The following is a 9466-nucleotide window of genomic DNA, read 5'->3' as shown; positions in this document are numbered from 1 at the left end:
GGTTTGATCTTCTTGCAGTCCATGGGACTCTCAAGAGTCTCCTCCAGCACCATAATTCAAAAGCATCCATTCTTTGGCGATCAGCCTTCTTGATGGTCCAGCTCTGACTTCTATACATCACTACTGGGAAAACCATGGCTTTTACTATACAGACCTTTGTTGGCAAGGTGATGTCTCTGCTTTTTAAGATGCTGTCTAGGTTTGTCATTGCTTTTCTCCCAAGAAGTAGGCGTCTTTTAATTTCGCGGCTGCTGTCACCATCTGCAGTGATCATGGAACCCAAGAAAGTAAAATCTCTCACTGCCTCCATTTCTTCCCCTTCTATTAGCCAGGAGGTGATGGGACCAGCAGCCATGATCTTCATTTTTTTGATGTTGAGCTTCAGACCATATTTTGCGCTCTCCTCTTTCACCCTCATTAAAAGGTTCTTTAATTCTTCCTTACTTTCTGCCATCAAGCCAGTGGCTCTTTGCCTCCTCCTAGTGGCTCCCGTGGGCCATGCCTGCCGTCAAGTGATCTCCGCCTTCCCAAGTTTCCCACAGATACAGACATGGCTCTCTTGTGGCCTGCCCACCCCCCAGGGGGGATTTAAAGAGACAGAGGCTTGCCAGAGATGCAGATGTTCTGAGCCTCCCTCTCCGCCCAAGGGAGGGGTATTTATGGGTCGCCTGGCAAAGCATGGAGGGCAGGGAGGAGATAAAAGGGGGAGAAAGAGCTGGTGACCTCCGAAGCAGCTGGTGGAGAAATCTCCGGCAATGAGCAAGCAGCGTTGCAACACAGGGTTACGCAACAGTGTGTGTGGCAAGAACCGACGCTCCCTGAGAGCTGGTGCTTCTTCTTCGCCTTCTCACCAAAGTAAATAATCCTATTTATTAAATTTATATGCCACCCTTCATCCGAAGACCACAGGGCGGTTTAAGGGTATAAAAATGCAACAGTCACACTTGCTTATTGATAAACAGCCAGCCAGCCCCCTTACACACACACACACACACACACACACACACACACACACACACACACACTTGCAGAGTCAAGGGCTTCCGGTGGATGTTGCGCACAAGTCCTGCGCATGGATTTCCACTGTGGGAACAGGAGGCTGGACTAGACGGGACCCTTTTGGCCTGATGTAGCCAGGCTTTTCTTAGGGAGGTCTAGTCTGACAGCAGAACCTCCATGACCAGGGACAGTCTACCTGTGGATACCATAGGATGGGGAACAGATGGAGGGTTGCTGCTGTCGGGCTCAGGTTGTGCTTTGGGGCTTCCCTTGGGGGCCTCTGATTGGCCGCCGTGAGGACAGGAGGCCGGGATAGATGGGGTGCTGGCCTGCTCCAGGCAGGCACTCTCTGACATTTTTAGGACCTCAATCTGTTGGTAATCACCACCTGAGCTTCCTGATAGAAGGAACAGGGCCAGATTTAGGTTGATGTTGTCCTTTATCAACAACAAATTGTTGCTTTTTTGTGTTGAATATATGCTATATACATTGTAATTTATGGACCTAATAGGTACCTAAAGCCATTTGACATAACAAATAGGAGCCTACACAACAAGAAACACTGTATGTAGGTTTTGTTTTATTTTTTTATCTTATATTTTGGAAATGCATATCCAGTGGTTTTTTCCTTTAAATTTTTTGGGGGGGCCCAAGAGAGTGGGGCCCTAAGCTATAGCTTGTTTAGCTTATACGTAAATCCGGCACTGAGAAGGAAGGGTGTTTGAAACCCACAGGGAGAGCCAGGAGAAGCAGGCCCCGTGCGCCAGAGTGAGTCCCAATGCTTAGGTGATATATAAATATTGCAAATAAAATAACTAACGGCAAAAGCGTCTGGGTGGTTTGCAAAGGGGAAAATTAAAAACGTAAAATACAATAGAAAACTAAGCTCTAACACAGAATTAAACCAGTGACAGTGAATGGCAACGAATTTAAAAAGCAGTGGAAAATATTTACAACTGGTGAAGTCTTCACCTGACACCTATGAAGGTCGTTGTAGAGGCACTTGGAAGACTCCTCTGTGGCTGCCAATACCCAAAAGCGTCTCTCTCTAGTAGCTGACCTCATAACATCTTATACTTGTGGAGTTGGAAGGAACCCCCCGCAATTCAATTGTTTCCCTTCGTTCTGCCTTGCATTCGTACGCGACACAATTGGCAGAAGAGAAACTCGCAGGCAATGCTCATAGCATTGGGGAGGGGCATATTTCAAATTAAAAGCGAATTAAATTGTTTGGAAAGAGCTGCCTGTGCGTCGCCAGCACCACAAGGAAGTCCAGCAAGGGAAGCGATGGTTTTCATGTGAATTCCAGAGGGCTGGGCCTGCGCCTTTTCCTTTCTGCACATTTTCGCCCTGAGCATTGGTCCTTGGCAAAAAGGAACCCCGGGCGGCGCATATGCTTTTGCCCTGTTGCAAACACGGAATCCACTGCTTCATTCCACCCCCAGCCCTGATTTTGTACATCGTTCCTCCTGGTCCTTGCTGAAGAACTTTTCGCTTCTTGGGGGGAAGAGAGACATATATGAGCAAATCTTCTTCTTCCTGCCGGTTTGTGTGAACGGGGTTGCCCAACCGTTTCCCTCATCAGGGCACACATGACTTGCTTTGTCAGCCCTCCGTCATTGTGCAATGCCAGCCAGTCCCAGTGCCCAACACCCACCTCCAAAACATGCCCTTTCTAGCTTTTGGTGATTCACTGGGACTCCCATTCTGCAGCCCAGGCAAACAGATTCAGGCAGGCAGCCTGCTCAGAGGCCTCTCTGCTGCTTCCTCTGTTTGGGATGCAGCCTTTGCCAAAACACATCTGGAGGGCAAGCCAGGCTGGCGAAGAATGCACAAAAACGCCTCAGCCTCTGACATTTAATGATGATGATGATGATTATAATTCTATCCAGTGGTACCTCAGGTTAAGAACTTAATTCATTCTGGAGGTCCGTTCTTAACCCGAAGCTGTTCTTAACCTGAGGTACCACTTTAGCTAATGGGGCCTCCTGCTGCCGCCACTGTGCCGCCGGAGCACAATTTCTGTTCTCATCCTGAAGCAAAGTTCTTAACCCAAGGTACTATTTCTGGGTTAGCGGAGTCTGTAACCTGAAGCGTATGTAACCTGAAGCGTCTGTAACCCGAGGTACCACTGTACAGTGGTACCTCGGCTTAAGAACAGTCCAGTTTAAGAACGATTCGGTTTGCAAACTCCACAAAACTGGAAGTAGTGTCCAGCTTTGCAAACTTTACCTTGGTCTAAGAATGAAAGCCGAATGGGGGAAGGGCACTGGCAGAGGGAGGCCTCATTAGGGAAATCCACGCCTCGGTTTAAGAACGGTTTCAGTTTAAGAACGGACCTCCGGAACAGATTAAGTTCGTAAACCAAGGTACCACTGTATTGCCTTTTATCCAAGGATCACAAGGGTGGTTTATAAAATGAAAATACAACACATACCTTAGTAACAAACAAAAGCTATGCCAGACACACACATAGATGGTTTAATTAGCCAAAGGAATGTTTTTGCTTGGCACCTAGAGATGGCTCTGTGCTCTGTGCCCAGCCCCCATGGTCAGAGGCAGTGATGCATCTGAACACCAGGTGCCGGGCACAACAGGAGGGGAGAGAGCTTTGGTGCATGGGAATTATAGAGTGGGGATACCGGGGGTCATTTAGTCCAACCCCCTGCAATGCAGCAATCACAACAAAGGGAATCCTGACAGATGGCCACCCGGCCTCTTAAAAAACCTCCAACAAAGGAGTCTGCTGCCTTCTGAGGTGGCCCATTCCACTGTTGAACAGTTCTTATCAGCAAGAAGTTCTCCCTAATGTTGAGTCAGAATCTCCTTTGATTCATCAGTTCACTGGAGGTCTTTAAACAGAGCTTAGGTGGCCATTTGTCAAGGATTCATTAGCTGGGGTTGCTGTGTTGCAATTCTACGATAGGCAGCGATAAGACCTGTGAGTTAGCTCACTCATACGCCCATTTTACAGATAGGGATTGGCGAGGCCAAGATGGAGAGACGTCTAGCCATGCCCCAGACCACACATGGAGCTTTTGTGGTTCAAGGTCAGCAACCTTTTTCAGCCGTGGGCCAGTCCACCGTCCCTCAGACCATGTGGTGGGCCGGACCATATTTTTTGGGGTGGGGGTGGGGAGAAAGAATTCCTAGGCCCCACAAATAACCCAGAGATGCATTTTAAAGAAAAGGACACATTCTATTCATGTAAAAACACACTGATTCCCGTCCGTGGGCTGGATTGAAAAGGCGATTGGGCCGCATCCAGCCCACTGGCCTTAGATTGCCTACCCGTTCAAGGGGATGCGGTGTCAGCCCCAGGTCAAATCGGTTCTTGCGAAAGCCAGGCTGTCTCGCTCCACAGCTGCACATTTTCCACGATGCCTGCAAAGGCTGCATTTCTGCCCAGAGAAAGATGGACACTCGCCCAAATGGTCTTGTGATGGCCCTAACCCCCTGAAGTTTATCCAGGTTGTCATCTTATTCTTCCCCAAGACTCTCTTCAGAGCAAGACAAAGCAAGAGTCTTCCAAGGAGGGCATTGCTCAGTGGGAACCCCCCCTTTCCCTCCAACCATTTATTCATTTGAGGCTTTTAAACAAAGGTCAGGTGGCCATGATCCAGCAGGCTCCTCTTACCAGGGTCCAGTGCTTTTTTCCTGGGGGTACGCATAACCCTCAACATTTTGTGCATTCAAGTTTGGCCTCATTGAAGCGCAGCATTTCAATAGGAGTAGGAAAATGAGAGTACCCCTAAACACTCCTCTTTAGGAAAAAAAGCACTGTGGAGGTCTATTGTGACAGCAGAACCTCCAAGCCCAGCAGCAGTCTACCTCTCAATACTAGGCAATGGGGAACAACTGGAGACTTGATGTTGCACTCAGATCCCATTTGCAGAATTCCATTTGGGGCATGAGGTTGACCACTGCGAGAACAGGATGCTGCACTAGGCAGGCCGCCATAATAATAATAATAATAATAATAATAATAATAATAATAATAATAATTTATTTATAAACCGCCCATCTGGCTGGGTTTCCCCAGCCACTCTGGGCGGCTTCCAACAGAATATTAAAATACAATAACCTATTAAACACTAAAAGCTTCCCTAAACAAGACTGCCTTCAGATGTCTTCTAAAAGTCAGATAGTTGTTCTTCTCTTTGACATCTGGTGGGAGGGCGTTCCACAGGACGGGCGCCACCACCGAGAAGGCCCTCTGCCTTCTTCACTGTAACTTGGCTTCTCGCAGCGAGGGAACCACCAGAAGGCCCTTGGAGCTGGACCTCAGTGTCCGGGCAGAACGATGAAGGTGGAGATGCTCCTTCAGGTATAGTGGACCAAGGCCGCTTAGGGCTTTAAAGGTCAGCATCAACACTTTGAATTGTGCTTGGGTTCATCCAGCTATTTTGGGATCATGTGATGTTCTTATATATGTCTCTGTGTGTTCGTGTACATATAGAAATCTGGGAGTTTCAAAGGGCTGCTGTGTCACCTGCTACGGACTTCATGCAGCCTTGGCTCCGCCCACCTTTGCCTCTGGCTCCGCCCCACCAGCATGTGGCCCTGAGGAGGTTTCTGATGAGGGAATGTGGCCCACCAGCTGGAAAGGGCTCCCCCTGCCTGCTGCAGAGGGAAGAGATTTGCCCCACTGCCCTGATTTTGTCCATTTGAACCCCGGTCTCTCCCAGGTCCCAGGTCCTCACACTCTAACCACTGCACCACACATCCTCTAGAGACGTCCTCAAATAAAGGAGAGTGAAAAACAGGCAAAGAAAACACCAGCTCGTTTATTTTTGATCACTTGTTTACTTTCAAGTGTTTGGAGAGGGATGTTTGTGCCACTGATGGGCGATTTATCATTTTTACAGTTTTACAGGAGAGCAAACATTTGTTCCAGGGAAAGTTTGCTTTTTTTTCAAAGTCCTTTCCCGTCCCACCCGGAAAAAGCACACCCCATAATCTGTAAGTGGAAACGCAAAACGGTTTTGAAACAATTCCCCTTTCGCCCAAGGATGAGGTGCATCCGTGATGCCTTCTAGATATTTGTGGGCTGCACATCCCTAACCATTGGTCATGCTGGCTGATGGGAGCCCAGCCATGTCTGGAGACTGGCCGTAGATGACCAAGCAGCTCTGCCTTCTCCCTGTCACCCAAAAGCAATTCTCCATTTTCCACCCCCACTCCTTGCTTATTCTCCCTCTTGCTTTGAATAAAGCCAGTGGGGAAACCCTTTTAAATTTATGACCTCTCCTGCAAGCCAGGGCTCCTTCAGAGCTTTGGCCCGCCTGACCTTCTCCCTGCAAGAGCTGGTTACTCACTTATACCCTTCCTTCGTGGTTTGCCCTTTCTCCCATATGTGGCCCTTTAAAATCTCCACTCATCTGTAATCTCTTTTAGGCACCTCCGATTCCTACAAGGAAGACCTGGCTATTATAAATCCTATTTTATTTTCCCTGGAATAATTACCCAATGCTCTTGGTCCAAATTCAGCATTGCAGACCACTCAGCGCTCTGGCAGCTCGCCTTGCAGGTTCCTAGGAAATCTGATAAGAGTCTGGTAGCTAAGCAAGAGGGGAACTGATATGGTGGACATTGCTACCGTGTCCCCAAGGAGGAATCCTAACGTCTACCTGTCAAATGATGCACTGCAGCTCAACATGTCACATCCGGAACTTGATTCCCAGTGACTGAATCGGAGAACTGTAGACTTGGAGGGGACCCCGAAGGACATCTAGCCCAACCCACTGCGATGCAGGAATTGCAGCTAAATCGTTGCATTCAAATATTATTAACACAGCAGATGGGTCATGCGAACGCGCACACCCACAACTCAAAAGAGACACACACAAAAAAGAAAATCAAAACACTTCCTAAGAGCGTTTTGCCAGGTGATGCTAAAAATCTATCTCCCCAAAGCCCAATCAATGAAAAGCTTCTGTGCATTTAATATGTCCGTTTCGTGGCTCTGTGGAAGTCTTGTGGCGCCTGAAGAGACTTCTTCTTATTACAGGAGCTTTTGTGGGCGCCTTCCATCGGACGGAGTGGGAGGACGTGAGCAGAGCGAGATGAATGAAGTAGGGACGCAGGGCGCGGCTTCAGCCGAATCAGACCATTGATCCCCCCCCCCCCCGTCCGACCAGCGAGGCTGCAATTTGGAGTGTTCCCCCACTCCTTTGGGAGGCTGGGGTCCCACCTGGCTGCCCCCAGGCAGAGCTTTTCAGACTCCTCCTTTCCCTCCCAGCCTCGTGTCTTCAAAGCACTTCTCACCAATAGGCCTGGCTCTTCACCAGGGGAGATGGCTGCGGGCGGGATCCCTACACTGTGGGGAGCTGGACCAGACAACCTTTGGGTCCTTCCCAACCCTACAATTCCATTATTCTACATAGCTTTCCATTTGTGAAAAGGCGACCAGAACTATAGAAGGGCACAGAATGGAGAATGCAGCCGTTTCTGTAAGAAATCCTGCAGACCCCCTTTTTTCCCTAGAAATCCCAGAAACCAGGCTGGAGGGGGGAATATCATGAGCCTCTTACCACCCCAATGGTGGGAATGGAGGAAGCTGTCTTGTGCAGAGCCAGGCCCATCTAGCTCAATATTGCCTGCACTGACTGGCAGCAGCAGCAGCTCTCCAGGGTTTCAGACAGGCCTACTGGGAGATGCCCCTAGAATTTAACCCAGGACCTTCTGCATCCAAAGCAGGCACTCGACCACTAGAGCCCTTCTTTTAAAAATAAAGATTCCAGTCATCATAGTCGTGAGTGAAGTGAGGAACATGAGCACCTGCCTGTTTGCCAAGTCAGACTGCGGGTCAGTACTGCCCCCACTGACAGGCAGCTATGGCTCTGCAGGAGTTCAGGCAGGTCTCATCCTGGGAGTTTGAACCTGGGACTTTTGTGCTGCTCCTGCCACCCTTCCCCAAAGAAGAGGTGGGGAGGAAAGAACTCTGCCCAGTGTGAATCATTTTCCTCCGACGAAAGAGAATCGTGCTGCTTGCAACACAGCCAACCTAACTTTTAACGCTATAAAAAAATAAACCGCGGCAATTCTGCAGCCGAGGAGAACTGCTGGCAGAGCCACGGCCTCTGCGTAGAGAAGCAGTCCCCATACGGCGCCTCTTGCTTCCCCCATCCTTGCTGAAGACAGGGACTTTTGCGTGCCTCCGTTCGGCTACAAGGTAATTCCTCCGATCTTCCATAAGGAGATTGTCTTTTTCTTAACTGACAGGTGCCAAGAAGGATCACCCTTGAGGGCTTAAAACTCTTGCACACTTATCCATGCCCCGCAAGCTGCAAGATGCTGTCGTGATCATTGCTAATGGCAAACCGCTTGGGTTGAGCCCCAGAAACGGGTTCTGCCGTCTCTTCTTCTGCATTTTCATTTTGACATTTCAGTTAGGTCAGAACGGAAATAAAACAAGAGCACCATCACAGCTCAAGTTCTGCCCCTGGTCCAGACTTAGGCTTGGAAATAGAAAAATGGAATTCATGTGATTGGTCAAAATTAGGGAAAGCAACTCAACCAGGAGATGATGCATGCACAGAGAGAGAGAGAGAGAGAGAGAGAGAGAGAGAGAGAGAGAGAGAGAGAGACTTTCCCACCCACCTCCTGCTCTGGACTGCCAAACCCCCCTCAGTTGACCCTCAACTTGGCCCAGTGATGGCTGCATAACTTTCAGGAGAACACAACGCAAAGCGCCACGAGACTCTCTGCCTTTTCCGTCCTGAGAGGGAGTGAGAAACAGGACTTAATCTGCTGTCCGGTAAAGTCCCCCTTTTTGGAGGCCGGCACATGGGTGTTTCGATTAACTCACGCTTAGTATTTAAAGAGCTCCCTACAGAATGGTCAACACACCCACCCAAACACCAGTGGCCAGGAATAAAGGGGACTCCTTGTCTCCCACCCAAATGCTGGTTGCATTTTCGGCTTCTGAGCCCCCCAACCCCAATGGGGAAGACTCCCCCCCGCCTTCCTCTCCTTGGACGTTCTGGAGAGTCAAATGGCCACGGAGAGCTTGAGCCCCACACAGGCACCCCAGCACCCTCAGTCGCTTCCGACCCCTGACCTCTGGGCTTGCGCATCTTCGGAGAAGGGACGTTTCCCAGGTGATTCGCACGGAGAGGAAGCCAAAAGAAATAAATAAGTCACACACACAGAGAGAGAGAGAGTGCTTAAAATAAGAAAATCCCATTCCCCAAATCCCCATTAACAGGGCAGGCTACTCTCCCCCCCCCAAAAAAGCCCCCCCTGGCTGGAACGTCTATAGGATTCTGGTCTGAGTGGCTCTCCTTTAACACAGAAGTTGGGTTTGGGATAAGGAGTTGGGGTTCAGTCGGCCAGTTCTGTATGGGGAGGAAGAGGTGTCTGCGGAAGGGGCTGAGGACGAGGGGAGACCCACGAAAGGGCTGGAGACCCCCAACTCTCCAGGATTTGCACGGAAGATGGAAGAGGCCTGGCAGAAGAGGAATAC

The sequence above is a fragment of the Podarcis raffonei genome, chromosome 15 (assembly GCF_027172205.1).
Source record: "Podarcis raffonei isolate rPodRaf1 chromosome 15, rPodRaf1.pri, whole genome shotgun sequence".
Lineage (NCBI taxonomy): Eukaryota > Metazoa > Chordata > Lepidosauria > Squamata > Lacertidae > Podarcis > Podarcis raffonei.
This window is presented reverse-complemented; position numbering follows the sequence as displayed.